Genomic DNA, 12183 nt, shown 5'->3' with positions numbered 1-12183 from the left:
TCCTGGAACTAGCTCTGTAGATCAGGCTGATCTCAAACTCACAGAGATCCGCCTGCCTCTGCCTCCCGAGTGCTGGGATTAAAGACGTGCACCACCATCACCTGGCTAGCACTGGACTTTTCTAAGGTCCTTCTTTCATAACATCCATATTATTGACCAGTCAGAGATCCTCATTTGCTTGAAGGATGGACACTGTGTGCTTCTTGTGGGGAAGGGCAGCAAGAAAGATGATATCTTTATCATCACACCTCCTTCAAAGCATAGAGCCTCATGCATGGCACACATTAAATACATGTTTGGTGGCCAGTCGATTTAAGTAGCATACTCAATGAGTCATGGAGGCATTAACATTCAGCCCCAAGTCCATCTGGCTCACATGCTCCAGTGGTCCCCTCTCCACCAGCAGCATCCTTTGATCTCTCCTGACAGGTACTCTCAGGAAGAATTTTTCATCAAGTCTCAGAAGAAATACATATTCAACAAAAGTGAACACTTCTGTGCATAACCTAAATAAGGCTTTCATAAAATCATATTCACTTTAAAATCTATGTGAGATCCCTGTATTTTCTATCCGTCTTTCATCTTCTGTTATATAAACTCAGCAGCTATTAACCGATTCTTTAAACTACTCAGCCTTATAGAAATAAGGTATTTTGGATGATACTAATGTATTACTAATGATAATAGTAATGATAGGGTTCAACTTAGTCCAGTGCATTGAGCCACATGGCACTCGACTGCTCTCTCATCTAGTCATTCAGTCATTCAACAAACAATTATGAAGTGCCTAGTCTAGACATGGCTATGGCTGTCTGCATCTATTGGTTGTTTAGGGACCTGGTGTCCTCTCCCTGGGTCATTTCCATTGGGGCTGAAGGTTCCCATCCTTTCCTCCAGTGGCCTCTTAGGAAGTGCAGAGCACAGCTTGGGTTTCCCACCTCACACTTGCAGCTGCTCCACCACTCCAGCACTTCCCAGATGTTGACAGACTCTCCATGATCACTTCCACACGTGAGCCTCCAGGCTGTCTGCCGAGGCCTGGGCTTGGCCTGAGCAGACAGATTTGGTTACACTTCAGGGATTTGTTCACATTCAGCACTAAATTTTGTGAAGAATTGAATGATGAAATTACATGATGTTGAGTTAGGAAAACAAACAGCCTGGGGTTTTACCTGGTTGGGAATTTGCTATGTGAGTCTAAGGGAAAGAAAAATAACAGCCAAGACATGCTTTTGCATGCGAAAACTTCTAAGTAGACCTAAAAGGCAATTATGCTGTCATTTATATATATAGCATTAACTTAACTATGCCAATTTACAAAACCATTTGGCTAAATCAAATTCTCTTTGTTATTACAATAGGCTGCATAGGTGTTTGCCTCTGCTTTCTGCCACTGTGACCTTTGGCTGTCCCTATACATCATCAAAGTAAAAAGGAAGAGGCCAAGAGAACCATGGGCCACCAAGCCTGTCATAATTTTCCCTATTTAGAAGTATACATTTCTGTGTAATCATCAAATCCAGAGAAAGGAAAGAACCATGACAAAATAGTAAATAGACTTTTCTTTACCACCCACCAGTTCACAAGTAACCAACATCGATTCTTAATATTAATTGCAAAGGCTTGGCCAATAGCTCAGGCTTGTTACTAGCTAACTCTCACATTTTCAGTCAACCCATATTTTTATCTACTTTGCCATGTGGCTTGGTGCCTTTTCTCAGTACAGCATATTCATCTTTCTTCTCTCTGCATCTGCTTTGCCACTCCTGACTCTGCCCTTCTTCTTCCCACTGTCCTTAGTCTGATTCTCCCACCTAACGTTATCCTGTGCAGCTATTGCCAGCCAGCTTCTTTATTAAACCAATCACAGTGATATATATTCACACAGTGTAAAGGAATATTCTTTGCAAAATGGCTTTGGAACATACAGAGAACTCTTAGTCCACTGGAGAGCCACCTAGGACCCAGGTATACAACACAAGAACTATTTGTTAAGAAGAACCTTTCTGCCAGTGCAAAAAACTCCAATCAAACCAAATTAGACCGAATCAAAAATGCCCACAATTAATAAATGGTGGACCAGAACAGCATGGAGGGGAGAGGAACCCATGTAAACCCCAGAGACCACATGGTTCTTTTTTTTTCCATCCTAAATAGCCTGTAGGAGTTGTCCTGACCCTCCACGGGGAGGGGTCAAGGCTTAGCAGACTGGGAGTTAGAGTCCAGAGGTGGATTCCGGCCCAAGGCAACTTCCAATCACTATTTATCCGAAGCACAGTAGTCCTTTCTTACCCATGAGATATGCATTCCAAGACCTGCAGGGAATCCCTGCAACTACTAAACACTATGTACACTGTTTCTTCTCCTGTGCATGTGCACCTATGGTGAAGTTTAATAAAGAAAACACAGGAAGAGAACAACCAATAATAATAAAATAGGACAATTATAGAAACAGACTATGGGCTAGGTTATTTCTGGAGCTTTCTGTTTCTTGGTTTGGGATGGTAGTTAAGGCTAAAGAAAGGAAACTTCAGAAGTGAGACAATAGGTAAGCGAAGGCTAATGTACTACGATGAAGGGAACTTACAGGCTCTTTAAGCTGAGCTGAGGGAAATTTCTCACACACACAGAACTTGGTACTGTAGGTACTGACTGCAGGAGAGACTGAAAGAGTAACACCTGGGAGGACCCCCCAAGAGGAAACTCGAAATCATTTATGCTAGTGTGTTACACCCAATTGAAAGACAGCTCTCCTTTCTGTGGTTGATGAGTGGACAAGCAGAAGGCCTGTGCTTTTGGATGTCAGCTGACTGCCCTGCCGCACTCAACTCCTGTCATCTCACTGGGCCCTCACACATTCACTCTTGGGAAGACCCATTAAGACTCAGTGGCTTTGATGGTGATCGTTACATTAGCATCAAATGGTTCCAATAAATATTTAGCTTTAGAAAGTTATTATTACTAAGTCTATCATATTTACAATATGAATCCCTTATAGTTGCAATACTTAGAAGAACACGGCTGCTGGTTGTTTTAGACTTTTAGAGCTTAGACTTTTAGAGCAAAATGTCCCTAGCTGGTATTTTGTTATTCATGGTACCTGAAAAACCATGAAAGCGCCTTCCCTCAGAGCTGTGGAAGCTAACAGTCTTAAATGTCAAGCATAGCAGCTCCATGTCCCCTTGGAAAGTTGTGAGGAAGAGCTTTTTCTTTGGTGGCTCCCAGGGTCTAGCCACAGTGACACTACAATCTGGGCTTCCACTTTCCTTCCTACAGGCGCCTTTTTCCCCTTACCTCACAGAGAAGTTGAACTCTAGGCCCAAATCTCCCTCTCTTTTCTCTTATAAAAACCCTAGTCATTGGATGGACATAGCCACGCCAAGTCCATCATGAATCACTTCAGAATGGTTAGCACTTCGCATATGTGAAGGTCCTTGTTCTAACTAAGGTCGCATTCTGATGGCCTAAGACTATGAACACTGGAGAATGCTATTCAGCTCGATACAATCACCTCAGCAGGAGAGAAGACTCTCTAAAGACTGTCAGGTGAGCTTCTCCCTTCAGCTTTCAGCCTGTTGAGACAATGGACCCCAAAGAACTGGAATTTCCCAAGGAGAAGGAAGGCTGGGGCCCTAAGGCCAGGCACAAAGGGAGTTTATCTTCCCAGAAAAAATTTTTTTTCATGTTGACAATTTTCTGGATAGCAGGAAGCAGGAGCCACACTTACTATATCCCCCTCCCTACTCTTGACTATTATGTCTATCGCATTGGCGTATTGAGGGTGAGTGGAGATACTTTTCTTATGAGAGCTGCAAGATCTCAGGCTTGTACCCTAAAAACTCTGGTCATATCAACAGTTTGTTTTGATTTGATGGATGAGATCATTGAGATTCAGAAGTCAGAAACCAAATGCTAGCTCTTAACTCTTCTCATTGGTCTGTCCCAGTTGTTAGGGTTCTGGCATTACGCTGGCCCATGTCACATGGCAGGGCGCACTCAGGCAGGACCCTGGCCAGCCCAGGCTCTGGCTCCTAGGGCCACAACCTACACAGTCTGTATGTACATAGGTGTAAAAGGTCCCTTTAAGAGCAAATTCTGTCCATTCTGACTCTCTTTTCCCGCTGTTCTTCTTAAGAGGCAAGCAGGTCCCTGCCTCTCCCCCTCTTTCTCTTTCTGTTTCTCCCTTTATCTCTTTCTCTCTCCCCCACTCCATTCCCTTTATCTCAACAAAACTCCTCACTTACACTCTACCCACATGGAGTATTTGTCTCTCATCTGCCATGAGGCCTCTGGCTCTCACCCGCCATGGTCCCTCTCCCACAGAATCCTTACATCATTATGCCAGTGACAATTCACAGTATGTGCTGTGTGCTCACCTTCCAATCTGCATTTTCTATTCTTTACCCCCACACTTCATTCACCACAGCACAGACAGACATCATTAGTCTGGTAGCAAAAAGTCTCTCAGGAATGCTCTGTAACATTGATGGATTTTTCTCAATGAAGAACTGGCCAAGACAAAATGGCAGATAAAGCTCTTTCCTGTACACCATGTGATTGTTTCACCAAATCCTGCTTCTGTCTCTTTCATGATGACTATAAATCTAACCTTCCCTCTTTGTCTTCAAGGTTGCCACTCTAGACATTTTTCTTTCAAGTCTTTTAAGCCTATATGTGATGGGTGCTGCGTTAGAGAAAATAGTATCACTGGGGAGACACCCACTTTTCTGAACTCAAGTTTGTTAAAGTGCAAGCCCAAAGAGAGTTAGGGCCAGTGATTCAGCTCAGCAAGGCACACACTTGTGTGTGTATATGTATAAGATCTCACCACCATCAAAGAGAAAAAGTAGGCTGAACCCGGGACAGTCTGGAAAGGAAAACACCAAGAACTGCTAAGGATGGTTATGGTTTGATTGTGTCCCCTGGGAATTCGTGTGTGAGAAAATGAATCCCCAAATTCACATGTTAATAGTAGTCCCTTGGCAGGTAACTAGGATGGATGAGGCCCTGAGGTAGAGGCCTTTATGGAACTTTCTAGAAGGATGGAAACTAAAGATTCCATGCCTGTGGACTCTCTATTTTAATGTACGCTGCCATATTAAGATGTAGTACAGGGTCCTCCCCAGAGTCTGACCTGGTACCAATGCTGCTCTTCTAGAGTTTCCAGACTCCAGAACCTTGAGCCAAATAAGGTCTCCTTTCTAACCGATCCAGTTTGTATTGTGTTATGACAGCTGTGTAGCACAGACTTCCACACAGCCTTCCTTGCATAGGAGCAGTCAATAAGGAGTTTACAAGAATATAAGTCCCCATATCCCCCTCCAGAGATTCTGAATTTGTCTGCACTATGAATCCTGCACTGAGTGTTTTAAACCCCTTCTAGAATGTTGTAACACACAGTCAAAACTGGAATCCCCCTTGGTGTATGAGAATTCTGCTTTACCTTGTGTGTGGAAAGACAGCTAAGCCATCAAGCCACCGCCTGCTTTCCTAGCCAGTGCCAAACCAGATGAGTGCCTGGTCGCATAACTGGCTACCTAGCCTCTTTGGGTTCACAGCACAGGTGAGTTTGAGGCACAGTGTGGAGACAAGCTCTGGCTGTGGTTTGGAAGCTTCTATAGAGACTCCTGGTCAAGGCATCTCACACTTCCCTATAGACATGAACCAATGTGTTTCCATAGCCATGAGTACCAGGCTGTGGGTGCCACGATTGTGGTACCTGTGGGAAGACTTCTGGCATTCAACATCAGCGCTTCCTGGGCCTCCAGCCTGCACATCTGAGAATCGCCAGACTCCTCCATCACCGACCGGAGCCTATTCCTTGAATGAAATCTGCTCAGCATGCACACGGATCTGATTGGTCCAGTTTCTCTGCAGAGCCCTGACTAACACACTCCTGGAGCTTTGCTCCTTCCTCTCGGTCTGCTTCAAGCCAGCTCTGTGCACACACTCCCTCCCTCAACCCGCTCAGTATCATTCGCCCACAGTCCCTATGACTCATAGGCCTATAATAAACCTTCGGCTTCTGTTTGCCACGCTCTCTGTCTCCTCTCTTCATTCAAGAGTCTCCCCCAAATCCCACATCATCCAGTCAAGGAAACAACAGTCTGGCCTTCCTAGAATGAACCCAATCAGTGGAGCAGAGTTAACAAAGAGAACGTGAATAGATGACTGCTAGTTGGAAATTAATCTCCGAGACTGTTCCACATATGACCATAAGAGAATTTGGTGTTCCCGGAAGCTACAAGGGGCTGTGTGCAAAGACTCTCTGTCTCTGCCCACAGACTCATGTTAGTCTTATCTTTCCAAATGGCTAATGGCTCTCATAAGCCAATAGTGGCAGGCATGCTTCCTGAATGAGTGCCAAAAGCCATGGCTTTGCGTGATGATGGGCTGCAAAAACAAACTCCTGTCACCATCTTGATCACAGGACTGGGTGATTGTGGGTGAGGAGGCCTGGAAGAGTCAGGGGAAATCCCTAAGAAAGGCACATCCTCTTGACGGTAGGTCATCATCATGGCGGCTCCGCCATAGGATCCGGGTCCTGTGGCAGGCTCACTTGTGAGCACAATCATGACTGGGGTCCATGAACCTCACCTGTGTTTATTGTCAGGCAGCTCAGTTCACAGGCCACTGGAGGGAGAGGAGTAGTTATGGCCAGAGCACTACAGTTACTGCAAGTGGTGGCCAAGCTTCGCATTGTCACCCCCACCCTGCAGATGACAAGGACCTCAGGCTCTTCCCCTTCCTCTCAAATGCCAGGAGGAGCCCTTACAATGCAGCAGCCATCACAGAGGCAAACTTCCAGGAGTTAATGCCATGCTGCGATGTGCCCTGGGGCTCCTCCAAGGAGCTGCTGTCCCAAAGGCCCTGAACTGCTTGCGGGAAGAGTGATGTTCAAAAGAGAATGAAAGGCAGAATTGTCAGTTTCACTTTGTGCAGGCTCCCAAATGTCAAGGTGAAAGAACGTAGACTCTAGGCACTCCAAATCCAATTAGCCCCATCTCTACAGCACTAACAATCAGGGATGACTCAGCCCCACAGAGTTGGGTTTCTTCTTTGCAAACTGGGAGCATGATGCCTGCTTTCTGTGAGGATAGATCCCAGCAATAATGAACCCACTCAGCACTCACGCGATAACACTCATTTCCTTCTCTGCTTCCCTGATCCAAGAGCTCCATCAACCCAATGAAGATTTTATATATATATATATATATATATATATATATATATATATATACACACACACACACACACACACACACATACATACATGTGTATATATATATATATAATGGTTGAAATTATATATTATATGTAATCATTATAATTTGCAAGCCTGGTAGATTTGGTGTTGAATCCTGGCATGCAATGCAGCAATGTTGACACCAGGAGTAAGGTGCGGAGGGGAGGAAAACTCACTTAATATCGGCACATAGTCACTGAATCAGTAAGAGGGTCCCGAATCACACCACATTGTGCATTCAAACAGAGGAAGAAGAAGGAATGATGAAAACAACATATACTGACTGCGATGAGCTCCAGCAACCTTAGATTTTAGTGGGTTTTCAGGGAGCACTCCATTTCCAGTAATTAACACAGCTTCAATAGACTCACCTAAAGGGAGGAAGCTCACTGCCACATCCTCCCTCTTCCCACCCAACATATGGGCCAAGTTTCCGGGCAGCTCCTGCTTCGCAGTGCACCAGAAATAAATTCCAACAGCAAGTAACAACAGACAAGGAAGAGCCCCTCCCCCCACCCCCAACATTGGGAGATGGAGTATTTAGAGCACATTTGTTCAGCTTCACTATCTCCTCTTAGATTAAGATGGCTTGGCAGGATGTCTTAACAATGGTTGCATACATTTAACGGTGAGGAGAAAAGTCACCCCCACCTTGTGTGAATGTGTGTGTCCCTGTGTGTCATGTCCCCTTCTGGGCTTCATTTGTATTTGTATCTTCTTTTGGGTCTAAGCCTACCATCAAATGAGAAGCTGAGAGCCCTCTGGTGGCTGAATTAGCTCTTCATTTCTTAGAGACACTGAAGCACATTATTTTGAGATGTGAAATTCCTATGTCTTGTTTTGATCGGTGAATTTCCACTTTGTAAACAGGTAATGCGGTGTCACATCTTCAATTCCTTTGATGCCCATCCTCTACGATGAGGCAAATAGTCAAGGCACCTTCTGAAAACACCACTTTAGTAATTTAATTCCCAGATGTTTATCTAACAATATTGATTGGGTGTCTATAGAAAGTCTGATACCATCCTAGGTATAAGAAAAAATACGAGAAAATTTAAGTAACCTCTGACCATGAAAAGTTTGTGTTATGGACAGAAAGAATGTCTTTTAATGATGTGCTTTCCCTATGAAGTGGGGTATTTTATCATGAGTAATGTTCTTATCAGAGGTATGCCTCCAGGCTCCCGGCCTTCCATCCTTTCCTCCTCTCCAATCTAATTACACACAATTTACAACCAACTCTCCTTGCTTGAATTCCTGTTGACATACGCTTAATTAACTCAGGGCACCATCATTTCAGATCCTTCCAATATACTTTAAACTTTTGACTTTTGACATTAGTTTTGAGTATCTGCAACAGATTTTCCCAGAAGTTCACATGCTGAAAGTGTAGTCCTTTGTCTAATGAGACTGAAGACGTAATGGGGCTGTAACACTGTGGGGCCTGATGGGAAGGAAGTGAAGCCATGGGAATAAGATGCTCAAAGATGGATTGGTGTCCTTCTGTGGAGACTGGGTTAGTTCTCTTGGGAGCTAGATGAGCTCTTGTGTGAAGTGCTCAGCCTCCCTCTCTCTGGTCTTTCTTACAGGCATGCCTTCTCTTGGCACAGGCTTGCTTGCCTGTCCATTCTTCTTCTACCTTGTGATCCAGCAAATAGCCTAGCCAGAAGCTGAGCAGACCCAGACACCATGCTCCTGGACCCCAAAACCATGACCCCAAGTGAAATTCTTTTATTCATGAATCACAGAGTTCATTTGCTATAACAACAATATAATACTGCACCACTGTACGCTGCACATACTGTAGAACTCAGGATGTATAATAGTGACTGCATTCAAAAGACTTTGTCCCCCTTTACCTCCCCAAACCCCAGTTCACCCAGTTCCTTTCTTCCGGGCAACTATAAGTCCAATTGTTTGACTGTACTTACGGAGATAGGAGTGGGCTCTTTAAAAAGTAATAGCATGCTGTCTGGTTGTTCCTTTATCTTTCAGTGAACATTGCTGAAAATATTCTAACTCAGTGTAAAGCAGGCTACTTTGTCCTTCTTAAAGAAATACATAGAAGTCTATTATATACTATCATAACTTATTTAATCATTCCCTGTTGATGGAAATTCAGACCATCTTTAATGGTTTACTATTACAAGTTGTCGTTGTAGTGAAGACTTTCATACAGACATCATTTTGTACACATGCCAGAATATACTTAGAATCATTCCTGGAAGTGGGATTACTGGATCAGAGGGATGTGTATATTTTTACTTTTGACAGTCACTGCCAAATTACCCTTCTGAGAGGCTTTATCAACGTCTGTCCTCCCTGACAGAATGTGGGGTCTGTTTTCCAGAATCTTCAGCAGTACAGTGAGTTATAACTTTTGTGTTTTATCTTTCCCTATCCTATGGGTGGAAGTGGAATCTCAATAGATTTCTGACTTAAACTATTCTTATTTTGAGTGAAATTAAACATCACATAAGAATATTTTTAAAATATTAAGCTATATCTTCGTATTTATTAAAAATCAAGTGTGGCAATGCTGGAAAAGTAACTGAAGGCTGCAAATATACAAGACAAATACTCTGCCACTGAGTTACATATACCACCAGACTTACATGAATTTCCTATAAATGAACTTTCTATATCCTCTCTCACTCTCTCCCACCCTGTTGCCCCCCTCTCTCTTCCCTAGCTCATTAGTTTTAACTGGCAACTGTTGTGGAACAATCTTTCTGCACACTGTGAAGATGTGTCATTCGGATTGGTTTAATAAAAAGTTGGACAGCCAATAGCAAGACAGGATTTTTGAGGTAGAGAGGTCACATGGATGAAGAAAGGGAGTCTCCAGCCAGATGCAGAGGAAGCAGAACATGCAGGAGGAGAGGTAACAGCCACGAGCCATGTGACAGGATATAGATTACTGGAAATGGGTTAATTTAATAGGAATTAGTTAGAAAGAAACCTAAGTTATAGACTGGGTTTTCATAATTGATAATAAGTCTCTGTGTTATGATTTGGTATCTGGCTGGCAAGACAGAGGTTGCTACAGTCAACTTGACACAACCAGAATCCACAGGGAACAGAGTCTTCATGGTAAAATATCTTGATCAGGTTGACCTGTGCACATGGGGGTTGTCTTATTATCTATTGAGATGGGGAGATCCACTCTGAATGTGAGCTGCACCATTTCATAGGCTGGGCTCTAGACTGCGTAGGAATAGAAAGGATTAGCTGAGAACTACAAAGGGAAGATAATATTCATGTATTTATTCTCTCTCTGCTCTTGACTGTGAGCATGATACTTTAAATTCCAACCTGGACATCTACACAGTGATGAATTAGGGTCTAGAACTGTAAGCAGAATCAATTCTTTTCTCACCTAAGTTACTTTTGATCAAAATGTTTAATTGCAACAACAGAAATGATTCTATCTATCTACCTATCTATCTATCTATCTATCTATCTATCTATCTATCTATCTACCTATCATCTATCTATCTCTTGCTGTGTGTGTGTGTGTGTGTGTCCCAGAAGCTTCTAGCAAGCAGCCTCCAAGATGGACCCAGATGAGGGGTACATGTGCTTAGAACCATGTGTGTGTGTGTGTGTGTGTGTATAAACAACTAGAATTGATTATGAATTTATCAGTGTTAGAAAATGCATAGTCTTTACTTAAAATCAAATGTATTGTTATATGTTAATATAACTATCTGGAAGATAAAATTATTAAAAACAATTTATAATAGTATAAAAACACAAAATCCTTAGCATTTGCTGTGGTAGAATTTATATGCAATAAATGCCTAGATCTTAAGTTCAGTTTGAGGATCCTTGGCAGCATATGCCCTTGTTCTATCCCCATGCCCTTTTCCTAGTCAAGACATAAAGCCTTCATCATCTGCCCTCTTCAGAAGGCCTCCTCCTGCTCCTCCTAAGGTTCACTGCTAGCCCCAGGCAGCCTGTGCTCTTCTTATTTCCTTCCCTGCAGATAAGGACAAATACATGTTACATCACTTTGGTGCACATGGGCTATCTGGCTTCTTTGTCTTGGCACGGGCCTGATGTTCCTGGGGCTCACCATGCAATTTACATCATTTTTATTACTTTTCATATGTACGAGTACATCACAAACTCATTATGTTCTTGCTAGACCTTCGGGTCAATTTCAGTTCAAGCTATTATAAATAATGTTGCTGTAAACTTTTCTGTGCAAGCCCTTTGGCAGAAAGATTTTTTTTTTTCTAGATGTGCCTGGAGGTGAAACAATAGGTCAAATTGCACTCACCACACTACTGAATCATCCACATAAGTGGTAACCCATTCGAATATCAGTAACAGGGACCAGGTGTGGGTCATCAGCCTATCTCTGATGTCTTGCACAGGAAAATGAACACAGAAAGTAATAGTATATGTGGGTTAGGTAGGTAGTATAGTTAGGATAAATATTTTTAAGGACAAAAGCAAACTACGTATTTAATTCAGTTTGTTCTTGGTTACATATGGTAACACTTCAAGAAAACATGCTAAATTTTTAAAATTATATAAAATTAAGGCCAGGCATTTGTGGCACACACTATTATGAGTGTGAAGTCAGCCTGTAGTGCTTAAGAAGTTGTTTCATATAATACAGTATAATATAAATAAAAGTAATGTAAAAACAGGGAAATGCTTAAGAAAATATGATACAATACAAAGATTGGCTAGTATTTATAGACTCCTAATAATACAGAACTACTTTAATTATCACTGCATTCATTCCTTGTATCCTGAGTAATCAATATACGACAATAAATTTTATAGCAGATAAGTACAATGCAGCTTTTTAAAGTTTTGATTCACCCAGAAAGATAGCTCCGTAACTAATAGTGCTTGCTCCTCGTGCGGAGGCACAGTGTTTGGTTTCTGTCGCCCCACACAGCATCTCATAACTGCAACTC

This window comes from Chionomys nivalis, chromosome 13 (assembly GCF_950005125.1).
Source record: "Chionomys nivalis chromosome 13, mChiNiv1.1, whole genome shotgun sequence".
NCBI lineage: Eukaryota > Metazoa > Chordata > Mammalia > Rodentia > Cricetidae > Chionomys > Chionomys nivalis.
The sequence above is the reverse complement of the archived record's forward strand: the minus strand, read 5'-3'. Positions refer to the sequence as shown.